Source organism: Nannospalax galili, unplaced genomic scaffold (genome assembly GCF_000622305.1).
Source record: "Nannospalax galili isolate Female #2095 unplaced genomic scaffold, S.galili_v1.0 scaffold54, whole genome shotgun sequence".
Classification (NCBI taxonomy): domain Eukaryota; kingdom Metazoa; phylum Chordata; class Mammalia; order Rodentia; family Spalacidae; genus Nannospalax; species Nannospalax galili.
The window spans coordinates 13,358,476-13,370,381 of NW_008341028.1; the positions used below are offsets into that span (position 1 = coordinate 13,358,476).

An 11,906-nucleotide genomic window follows, 5' to 3' on the forward strand; every position below is an offset into this window, starting at 1 on the left:
CGCCAAGAATTCAAGTGCAAACGATTATGACTAGTAATAATCAGATACATATAGATTACAGGTGCATGCGCCAACATCTCAGTGTTAGTAGCAAAAACAATGAGTCTTTCTGCAAGGAACAATATATTCTAAAATGAAACGGAGATCTTTTTTAAAGGTTAAAAACTCATTCAAGGGCCAGGCGTGGTGGTGCATGCCTTTAATCCCGGCACTTGGGAGGCAGAGGCAGGTGGATCTTTGTGAGTTTGAGGCCAGCCTGGTCTACATATTGAGTTCCAGGACAGCTGGGGCTACAAGGAGACCCTGTCTCAAAAAAGACAAAAAACAAAAAAACAAAAAAACTCATTCAAGTTAATGTCTTACAGGGCTTATACTGAGTTCTATATTGTATAACTGTATTAATTCAACTGTGAACCTAGAAACTTACAGCCACTTGTGCAAGAGATGTACTCTTGCTCTGGAGTGTGTTACTGAATATGTTAAAGCTGTAATGAAATGCTTCTTCTAATCATGCAGTTATTAAAAAATTTTAAAAATATATTGATAACAAGAGAGCCAATTCAAATCTAGGAGTGTTCACCAGTGAAATCTAACCATGTCTGGAGAACTTGCAAGTTGTTTCTTGGCATGAGGGATAGCAGCTTGCAAGGAGAGAGTCTACTCAGTACAGGAATTGCAAGCTGGGGGAGATGGCTCCAATGTTAAGGGCACATACTGTTCTTCCAGTGGACCAGTTTGGTTCTTAGCACCCACATTGGGCAGCTCATAACCAACTCTCCAGCTCTAAGGGATCTGCTATCTATGGCCTCAGCAGTTTCCCCTAGGCAAGTGCACACACACAGACACATGCACACACACACACACACACACACACACACACAAATTAATTTTAAAAATATTTATCTTTTAAAAATTGCAAGCTGTCCCCCTGACAGAGTCTAGGTCTTCAAATAAGAGATAATTCTATCTATAGCTGGGTGTCCTTCACTCCGACCTGCCCAAGACAATTTCCCATGGTTCAGGTGACAGCAAAAGAATGTGAATTTAAATAGAAAAGCCTTCATTGAAAGGAAGGCAAGCAGAAGCTGCAGGGCTTTCCTCTCAGACCTCTATATCTGGGCCACTATCAGAAGGCACTGCTCACTCTGGGGGAGATTGTTTCCTTTTCAGTGAATCCTTCCAGGAAACACCTTCACAGAATTCACTGAAAACTCTGGGAGCCAGAGGGGAATGAATAGCTCTCACTTGGGGAGTGTATTAATGACTTTGTTGCTATGAGCAAATATCTGACAAAAGCAACTTAAGGGAGGAAGGCTTTATTCTAACTCACAGTTCAAGGGGATACAGTGCATCATGGTGGGGAGGCAGGGCATCAGGAAGGGAGGCGGTTGCCACGTTGTGTCTCTAGTCAGGAAACAGAGTGATGAATGCTGGTGCTCAGCTCACATTGTCCGTTTAATCCAGTCTGAGACCCAGGCCCACGGAATGGTGCCTCTCACATTTAGGGTGGGTCTTCCTATCTTAGTTAAACCCAATCTAGAAACTTCCTCACAGACATGCCTCAGAGACTTGTCTCCTATGGATTCTAGATCCTTCCAAGTTGACAATCAACCATCTAAATGATCCTCTAAATGAGTGTAGCAACTCAAGGGTAGAGAGCATTCTGTCTTCCTGAAGTTTGCTATCGACCATTGTACAGCTTCAACATCATGAAACTGGGGAGTTGGAGGAGGTGGGCAAGAGTGTGATGGCAACAATGTTTGATGGAGGTGGCTGCATTCAGGAGCAGCAGCACAGTAGATACACTACTGAAATGCCCTGCAGGTACAGTTCCAGTTTCTAATTAATACAGTGGAATCCACAAACCCACAGTGAACCCAGCAAAGGCAGCCATACCCAGTGGGTTTGCTAGGTCTAGTGGTGTAAAGGAAAGAGTACAGAAAGTACAGCAAAGGTAAAGGGACAAAATGTTGGCAGCTAGGCAGCTAAATGGAAAGCTGAAAGCTCATACTGCCCCCCAAACACATAGCAGATTGTTAATACCTACCTCTTCATGGGCAGGAACATCACTACATGGCCACCCCCTCTACAGAGAAAGTTGGAAATGCAAATGTTCAACTGCTCCATTCTTTCTTGTAAAAAATATTTAATTTATTATTTTTATTTTATGTGTATGAATGTATTGCCTGCATGTATGTGAGTGCACCAGTGTTGTGCAAAACCCACAGAGGTCAGAAGAGAGCATCATATTCCCCTGGAACTAAAGTTATAGGCAGTTGTGAGCTGCCCAATGCGGGTGATGGGAACTGGACTTGGGTCCTCTGCAAGGGTAGCAAGCACTCTTAACTGCTGAGCCATTTCTTCAGCTCCCAACAGTTCCATTCTGAATCTAAAGATGAGACAGGAAGAGTATTAGGAATGATCACTGTGATAGTTAATCTTGGTCATCAACTTGATTAGATCTGAGATCAACTAAGAGAAATGTGTGAGAGTATTTTCTAGAAGAATTAACCGAAGGGGAAACACCTTTCCCTAGCGTGAACAGTACAGTCTGGTATTGGTCCAGATATAAAGAGGCCTGAGGGAAAAGCAGGGTTGCTTTTACCTGCCTGCTTTCACATGCTGCTGGTAAGGGCATATGTCTATGGCTGCTTCTGCTGCATCCATCCATTGCTGACATTGGAATCTCGCTTCTGTGGCCTTCTAACCTACACTGAAGACTGGTGGGGTCTCCAGGAATCCTCCAGGACTTCAGTGCCAGACTGGAATGGCTCAGCAATCCAGCCTCGTGGACTGACCAGGTTCTCAGTTTCTCCAGTGTTCATATAGCCATTGTTGGACTAGCCAGTGCATATCATGTAAGCCAATCTAATAAATTCCCTTTGTAATGCACATTTCTTCTATTGGTTCTCTTTCTCTAGAGAGTTCTAATATAATTACTCACTTGGTAAAGGTGAATTCTTAAAAATCAGTTTCAAATTAAATATAAGCAAATACTTCAGAGAACGACCTAGAAAGATTCTGTACTTGGATTAGTTTCATGAGACATGAAAGAGAATACCATACCCTCATGCCAAGATCAGTGCGTGATTGTTCATTTGTATGTTTTGAATTGAAACAAAATGTCTAACATATACTGATGTCAGTTGTAACAAATCCCACCAACAACTGACATATTCCAACTTGTCAGCCGTGGATCCATGATAGCCTGTAGATTATAGATTTCTCTCAAACACCTTTATTCTTTTTAAAGATTCATGTTCATTATAAATATTGAGATCACACAGAAACGTACAAAGAATGAAGCAAATTCACTTGTTAGGTAGGGTGAACATGAGTCCAGATACCCCCGGTTGTGCACTTATTAAAATATTGCACAAAGGGGACCGTACTGGTCTGCTATCTCCTTTTTGTGCTCAATTATTATGTCGTCAGCAAATTTCCATTGCATCAAATTGAGATTTATATTGTCATGTGGTATATTGCAGTGACATTATTTCTTTAACCTATGATTTAACACTATTGATAAACCACCATTTTTTAATATTATAAGCAAAACTGAGATGGAAGTCCTTGTCTTTAGATTTTTTTTGTATGCTTTGGCAATTATTGTCTTGGGGAATATGGTAAGAAATAGGGTTGCTGGGTCAAAGGTACACTCATTTAGCATGATCATTCCTACCATGCCTCGGTGCTTGAGAGAGGAGCTGGAACAATCTGTGTCACCACCAGTAGAGCATGAAAGGCTGTGTTCTGGCCCCTCATCAGTCCAAGGCTTTGCTATTCTTCTGAAGAATTCTCTTCATCCATCCTCTTCCTACCATGTCCTTCTTTGCAGATACCTTTTTGCATAGGTTCCATGCTGAGTTTTTATCTGCTTGTCTGTAACTGAGGCCAGTTCTGTCTGCCATTAGCTTAAATTCCTCTGAGGGAGATCTTGACTCTTCTCCCTGTTATTTTGGTCAATGTCAGCAGCTTTTAGGATTTAGACTTAACAGTTATAATCTGTTTGTCATGATCCCTGGCTAATTTGTTCATTTGCTAAAAAGATTTGGTGAAGAGAAGTAGCCTTCATTTCCTTCCTAAACTGCTATCACTCCCACCACCTGGATTGCCAGGAGAGATGGGACAAGTGTGATTTTGCCTTGTTTCCCCTCTTCTGAGTAGGCTGGTCATTTTGCTGACAAGTAGGGTAAGTGACATCCCAAAGTTCATCCAGTGAATCTGCTCCTCTTTTTACAAAGACAGTGAGCCAACTTTGGGAAAAAAACTGTGTTCACATCCTCTGGCTGCCTAGATTGTGGTACCTAAGCACTGTGTCCACATGGCTCCTCAGGAAGGCTAGGCTTATCCTTGCCTGATACTGCAATTCAGAGGTGATATAATTCTTTTTGTAAGCCCATGCCTTTGTTTTTAAAAATCTATTTTGATTTGTAATTAATCTACAGCAATGGCACACATTATGGGGTCCAACGTGATATTTTAATACACATGTGTCCTGTATAAAGATCAAATCAGTACTGTTATATACCTAGCACCCCAGAGAGCCACAACTTTTCTATATTTGGGGTCATTCACAGTCTTATTAGCTATCTTAAAATATTCAATTCATTGTCCCACTGTGCTATAGAATATTCTTCCTACTCGACCAGACCCCGAATCTATTAACCAAGCTTTTTTCCACCACCTCCGAGATCCTTGTCAGGTTCTGGTAACTATCATTCTATTTTCTACTTGAGATCAATTTTCAAATCCATGTATAAGCAAGAACATACACTGTTAAAGAGTTGACATAGTTCTATCTGACCCAGTCTACAGGAGAACTCAAAGACCTGTCTGCTGACTCTCAGTTCATAGGGTAAAGAACCACAGTTACCCTTTATTGCCATAACTCTGCTTTGAAGCATGGGATATGCTGTGCTCCCACCCCCCGACATGATACATACCTGTCCCCTGTCCATTGATGACTTTCTTGCTCAAAAGGCCTCAGGGCAGCTGAGGGGGTCACCTCACTTAGAAAGCAGGTGATAGACTAGGACTGTCACAGATGCCATCTATGAAAATACTACCTATGAAGGTGAGCAAGAGGCAGAGCCCCCTGTTCACAACCAGAGCCCAAGAGACTATGGAGCATCCCTGTGAAGATCAGTTCGTGGATTTCTTTTCACTGTTAGGAACTGAACCTTGTGCATGCTAAACAAACACTTTACCACTGAGCTATGCCCCTGGCCCCACAATTTGTCTTTTAGGCATCCCACCTAACACACCTTTAATAAAATACAGATAGCCACTGGGTGTGGTGATTTAGCCTGTAATCCCATCACTCTGAAGGCCGAGGCAGAAGGGTTGTGAGTTGGAGACCAGACTGGGCTATGTAGCTTGACTCTGTCATTTAAAAAATAAAAGAGAGAGGAGGAGGAGGAGGAAGAGACGGGGGGAAGGCAGAAAAGGAGAGGAAGAGGGAGAGAAAAAGGAGCATATGAGCCACAAGGACACCCAGCCCTGAGGCCCTGGACTGATTCAGTATTCAGTGATATAATTCAGAATTATATCACCTCTGAATTGCAGTATCAGCCAAGGATAAGCCCAGCCTTCCTGAGGAGCCACGTGGACACAGTGCTTATGTACTACAATCTAGGCAGCCAGAGGATGTGAACACAGTTTTTCCCCATTTGTTTCAGTTGGCTTACTGTCTTTGCAAAAAGAGGAGTAGATTCATTGGATGAACTTGGGGCTGTCACTTGCCCTACTTCCACCTCTGTGTTGGTTGTTAGCTTGTGGAATCCTTGGGAGGTCCTGGAACCTTTAGGTGGTGGGTCCTAGTGGAAGGAAGTTAGATCATTAGGAGGACATCTTTGATGTCAGGACCCATATTGTCCTCTTCCTCCCCTGGCTGCCCTGAGGGGAAGTAGCACCTTCTGCCCTGTGCCTCTACCAGGTGTTTCTGCCTCTCCACAGGCTCAAAAGTGACGGCACCAATGGACTGTGGTCTGAAACCTCTGAAATCATGAGCCAAAACAACCTTCCTTCCTTATAAAGTATTTATCTTACAAGTCTCAGATATTTTGTCACAGTAATGCAAAGTTGACTAATTTAGGTGCCGATTACACTGAACTCATATGAATAATTTAGGATAATCAGAAGCTTTTTGAAATTGTAAACATTTCAAAATCTACAACTTTACTTCTGCAAAGTCCTCTTGGCCATATAACAATATAGCCACAAGTTCCAGGCATGAAGCATGGACATTTGGAGGCTCATTATTTAGCTCACTATGACAGTTTTTTGGCCAGGATTCATCTAAGATTAAGAGTACCCTGAAGATAAGTCCAAAGGAGACCTGGATGATTCTCTGTCCACCCCTGACACCCTTTTCCCTGGGACCAGTTGGCCCAGGACTCCCTGCTGTAAACCTTGGCAGACTTCTGCCTCAATGCATCACCACCCAGGCAAAGCTGAGCACCTGGCACAGCCTTCTCCCTCAGGAGAGCTGGGGACGTGCCTGATACTTTCACCCCAAGCATGATCTGCCCAGTCTCTCTTCTCAGTGCTGTTTCCTAAAGTTGGGCCAATATGCTAGGAGGATCCCAAGGACTTTGGGCTCAGTCCAACATGTCTATAAGCAGAAGGCTCTGCTTTCCCTCCACAGGGGGCCATTAGAGGCTGCAGCTAAAGCTCCAGTAGAATTACAAATATCATAATGGTATTATAGCCAGGGCCTCGGGAAAACTAGAAATGCCACCCTGTCAATCATCCCCTACCCCTTGGGAGTCTAAATAAGGAGGAGTGGAAGGATAAGAATTTTAAAATGCCATTTGTTATTAGCCTTGCTAGTAGCAGACAGCCACAGGCAGATGCTGAACGTATTGACTCTATCATATAGCTGGAATCTAAACAAGGTCCCCACTTCTCTCCCTTTTGAATCTTAATCTGGAGGTGCTACATGTTCCAAGAGGGTGAACAAGCCCCAGTCTAATTTTTTCCCTTAGCTGCACATTCTGCAGGGATAGAGAGACATAGACAGTTAGGTGCTGAGTAGGAAGCCTGGACTGGGTCTGTTCACCATCTCTGGGAGGAAAGCAAAAGCGTGGCAGGCCTCAGAGGCCAAGACCTTCCTAGCCCCAAAGTAGGAAGTAGAAGAGAGAAAGCAAAATGGAGCGGATACCTTTGAAGTGCAATAAGACCACAGCTTATCAATAAAGTGCAGTCAAATAGGACCCAATGGTCTGGACTTTGGCCTGTCAGACTTGTAACCGTGGAGTCCTTTGAGTAGGGCAGGGAGACAGGAAGGAGTTGAAAAAAGGCTGTGCTCACACAAGAAGAGTAGTCAGGGAAAGGCCTTCATCTACTTCTGGACTCAACCTAGTGGTTGCCCCCCACCCCCGCCTCAGTTTCTGGAGATTAAAGGTGAGAACGCTTGGCGTCCCCCATGCTTGTAAGCCCAGGCACCTCAGCAATTGGATGCCAGATTTAGCTTCCCACACCCACAGTGGACTGACACATCACCAGAGAGAATTACCAAGCCAGAAACTTGTAATGGTATAGCCACTTTGAGACTCTACCTCCCCAACCCCAGCCTGCAATACTGGGGTGAGCTGTCCCCTAAAATACCAAAGATTTCTTAAGTTCCTGAGAGTCAAAGATCATATGGGCTTTTTGTACCAAATTTCTGTTTAGAGAGCTTTCTGGCATGGGTTAGGGGAACACAGATGGGTCCCCTGTGTTCAAGGAATTATCAAGATTCTCTCCAGCACATTTGCACAGATGTCCAGGGCAGAGTTCGATGTCTCAGCTACCTGGTGCCTCCAAGATTTCATCAGACTGTTCTGAAATCATCTTTTACTAGTCTGTCTCCCCTTAAGAACTGTGAATTCTTTGAAGCCAGTGACCACTTTTCCCTCCATTATTTCCCTAGCATCATATAGGCTGTCAACAGTAAGAATTTGGCTAATAGCTGTTGATGAATAACAAATCACTCAAATGACCATTTTACTGTACCAACCTAGGTGGGGTTCCTGGAATAGGCTGGCATGTCTACATAAACTCTCCAGCTATTTGTCCCAAAGTGGCCTCATCTACCAGAGTGTATTTCTCCTATAGTTTCACCTAGCTGCCAATGACACAAGAGGCTCCTGGTAACAAGCCTTTGGAAGGAGCCAGTAGCCACCATGGCTGCCAAAGCTCTGAGACAGGCAGGCCTCATCACCATCCAAACAGCCCTTTGCCAACAGTTCTTTGCCAACCCTGGGCTTCCTAGGCTTGGCACTTTTAGAAGAGCTTTTGTCATGATCTGCACATTGGCTTGTATAATCTGATGCTTCATATTGACCAATTCAACCATAGAAGGCAGGGTTTTTTGAGTGTGTGTGTATCTGCATTTCTCCAGATTGCTAAAGTATCAGCATTGTGGGACCACTGATTAATCCTAGACATTGGAATGCTTGACTGACCTCCTCCTAGCACTTTGCTGCCATCCCCCTGCTTGACCACCCCTGCCCTGCTCTGTCAATTGCTCAACCACTTCACCCAAGAAAGAAGAATGATGGAATCAGGTAACTCGTAATTTCCACTTTAAAAAGAAGAGGATGAGGGCTGGGGACAAGACTTGGTTGTAAAATGCCTGTTGCACAAGCATGAAGACCTGAGTTTGAGCCACCAGAACCTGTATTAAAAAGATGTGTGTGAAGGCCGGGTGTGGTGGCGCACGCTTTTAATCCCAGCACTTGGGAGGCAGAGGCAGGCAGATCTCTGTGAATTCAAGGCCAGCCTGGCCTCCATGGTGAATCTAGGACAGCTGGGGCTACAGGGAGACCCTGTCTCAAAAAAGACCAAAAAAAAAAAGATGTGTGTGGCAGCACCTGTAATCCCTGTGCTGGGGAGGTGGAGACAGCAGGATCCTTGGGGTGCTGACCAGCCAGTATAGTCAAATTACAAGTTGAGTGAGTGACCCCATCTCAAAGATGAAGGTGGAGAGCAATTGAAGAAGACACCTAACATTGACTTCTGACTTCTCACACACACACACACACACACACACACACACACACACACACGAAGCAGATGATTATGTAAAGATTCCTTGGACAGAGCCAAGTCCGAGCTGCTCAACAATAGCTCTTACCCAACTTGATTGTTTTGCAGAAGCTCATTGACTTGCTGTATACCCAGCCCCTACTCCACCCCAGGGAATGACCCAAGCACTGCTCTTACTCATGGACTAGACCCATGGGTCTGCACTGCTGACTAGTCCCCACCACCCAAGGCTGATCCCCTGTGCACCTTATCTCCTTGATCCAGCCATACCCGTCCATGCAGATGGAAGACCGGGCATTTTAACTTAGGTGTATATGGCCCCGCCAGGTGACAAATGCTCAGGGCTATAGGACACTTGGTGACACAATGCTGGGGCATGTAGACTGTCAGAAAACACAGAAGGCCTTCTCCTGCACTCTATTTGAATCTGCCTTCCCTACTTGTCAACTGAGTATCACTTCATCACCTTCTCAAGGTGAAAGTCATGTTCTTCCTTTTCCTCCCTTTACATTACTATAACTTTGGCAATATAATGGTGGGAGGTGGTTAGCTATTGGAAGTTCATGTGTGCACATTCATACATGCATGTGTGGGTACACATGTATGTATGTGTTTGGAGGCTAAAGGACAACCTTGGGTGTTATTCCTCAGGGGCCATGCACCTTGGTTTTTTTGAGATAGGGTCTCTTACCAACTAAGCTAGGCAGGCTGTCAAGTGAACTCCAGAGGTCCACCGGTCTCTTACCCTCACCCCCAGCCCTGGAATTATAACCACTCTGCCATGTCCAGTTTTTAAAAATGGGTTCTGGGGGTTAAACTGTCCTTATGTTTGCATGACAAGTGCTTTACTGACTGAGCTATTTTACCAGCCCAGCTGCTGGAAGTTTTTGAGCAAAATCAAGATGACATGATCAGAGTTGCTCTGTGGTAAATAAAAATGCATGGTGTAGAGATTGAAGGGAATTGGGGACAAGTTGTGGGGTACTGATCTAAGTTATGGGTCTTAACTTGACTAGAAGTAGGGTAAGGACAGATGGTGATTCTCATAGTACAACAGGTATAAAATATTGTAGAAAAACTCTTGGATATAGGGAATGAATACACATGAAATTTCAGGAGAAGGAATCACCAAAGCTAACAGCTAACAGCTTAGAAAACCAGGACTGGATTGAAGCCATTAACATAAACATGGAGAACAGGAAATCATGTTTCCAGGGCATCATTTTGAACTCATCTTATGATACACTGAGTTTGAGATTTGGGTAGGATACCCAGACATTACTATCTAGAACGCAGTTAGAAATACCTCAGTTTGGGAGAAGGGATGACCACAGTTAGAGCTATAGGTGTTGTGTGCATAGAGTGGACAGCTGAAGACAGAAACCTGAATGGAAGTTTCAAGGGAAAGATTCTCTGCCTGGAAGCCTTTCTTCTCCCATCTACTATATGGTTATTTATTATTGAGTGGAATCCTTAAACAAAGTGGCTTAGAACTACTTAGAATCACTATGACTTAGATATACTATTTACTGTGTGGACTCTCATGATTCTGAGGATCCACTGAGCTTAATTGGGTAGTTTTTGATCAGAAAGTCTCAAATAGAGCCCTGCACAGCATAATTACAGTCTTTCTTCTCCCATCTACTATATGGTTATTTATTATTGAGTGGAATCCTTAAACAAAGTGGCTTAGAACTACTTAGAATCACTATGACTTAGAGCTACTATTTACTGTGTGGACTCTCATGATTCTGAGGATCCACTGAGCTTACTTGGGTAGTTTTTGATCAGAAAGTCTCAAATAGAGCCCTGCACAGCATAATTACATTTCAGTCAGGAAGAGGCTACATGTATGATGGTGGATCCAAAGACTGTATCACCCCGTGATATCATGGCTGTTTTAGTTTGTGTAAGCATACTCAGTGATGACGTGGACTAATGACAAGTTCCCAGAATGTTATTAAGAGATGAAAGACCATAGCTGTATCCAGACAGGTCCTCTAAAGTCTTTTCTCTCATGTGTTCAGAACTCAGGCTATAGAGAACCCAACAGATAGGATCGAGAACAGCTGGTACTCTCCAGGCTACTCTCTGCTCCAACTTGTTTCTCCTGTGTGGTCGTCTTGGTATGCAGGGCAGCCAGATTTCTCACGTGGTCCAATGCTTATGTCTCCAGCCTGAGAGTCAGGAAGAATCCATGTCACCTATTGTGGCCCAGCCTCAGAATTCCCTCCATCACAGTGCTCATAAAGGCCCCTCACATTCAAGGGCAAGAAATATATGCCCCTATCTCTTGGTGGGAGAGTGAAAGTTCCTTTGAGAACACATGTGAAAATCTGCCTTCCTTCTCAAAACTCAGCACAAGAACCCTCCCCAACTCTTCATGCTTAGCATAACTCATTTTCAGATGCCCTCTATCACTGTATGTCTCTGAAACACCTGTACACCCCAGAACACCTAGCATTATAGGCATGCTAATCTGGTTGTATTTGTCCGTAACCATTGTTGTAAACCTCTATAAGCCAAGGCTCCCTTCTTCTTTTGTTTTGGTGAGCACAAAGCAGCAAGCAGTGTTAGGGGGTGGGGTACTTTTTCAAAACCAAATTGTGATAGTCTTGGAAAAATATTATGGACAATTTCCCCACCTATGAAAATTGTCACTGGACAAAGTTAACCATGTCTATAATAATTAGCAACATCTGAAAACTTGCCATAATCAATACTTCGAAAGAAACAGTAGCTGAACAAATTCCTTATCTTCACAACACATTTCTTTTTTATTTTATATATTATATTTATTTTATGTGTATGTGTGTATTGCCTGCATGTAGGTAAGTGCACCCGTGTTGTGCAATGCCCACAGAGGACAGAAG

The 11,906-nt window shown here is 43.7% G+C and overlaps 1 long non-coding RNA gene across 1 annotated transcript in view; it reads left to right on the forward strand.

Moving 5' to 3' along the window:
- Positions 1-8,732, forward strand: part of LOC115070932 — a 57,076-nt gene extending 48,344 nt beyond the window's left edge. Inside the window, exons 2-3 of the long non-coding RNA XR_003850044.1 lie at positions 5,959-6,038; positions 8,387-8,732. This is a non-coding gene — a long non-coding RNA (uncharacterized LOC115070932). The remainder of the gene's footprint in view (positions 1-5,958; positions 6,039-8,386) is intronic.
- The last annotated feature ends 3,174 nt before the right edge of the window (positions 8,733-11,906 follow it).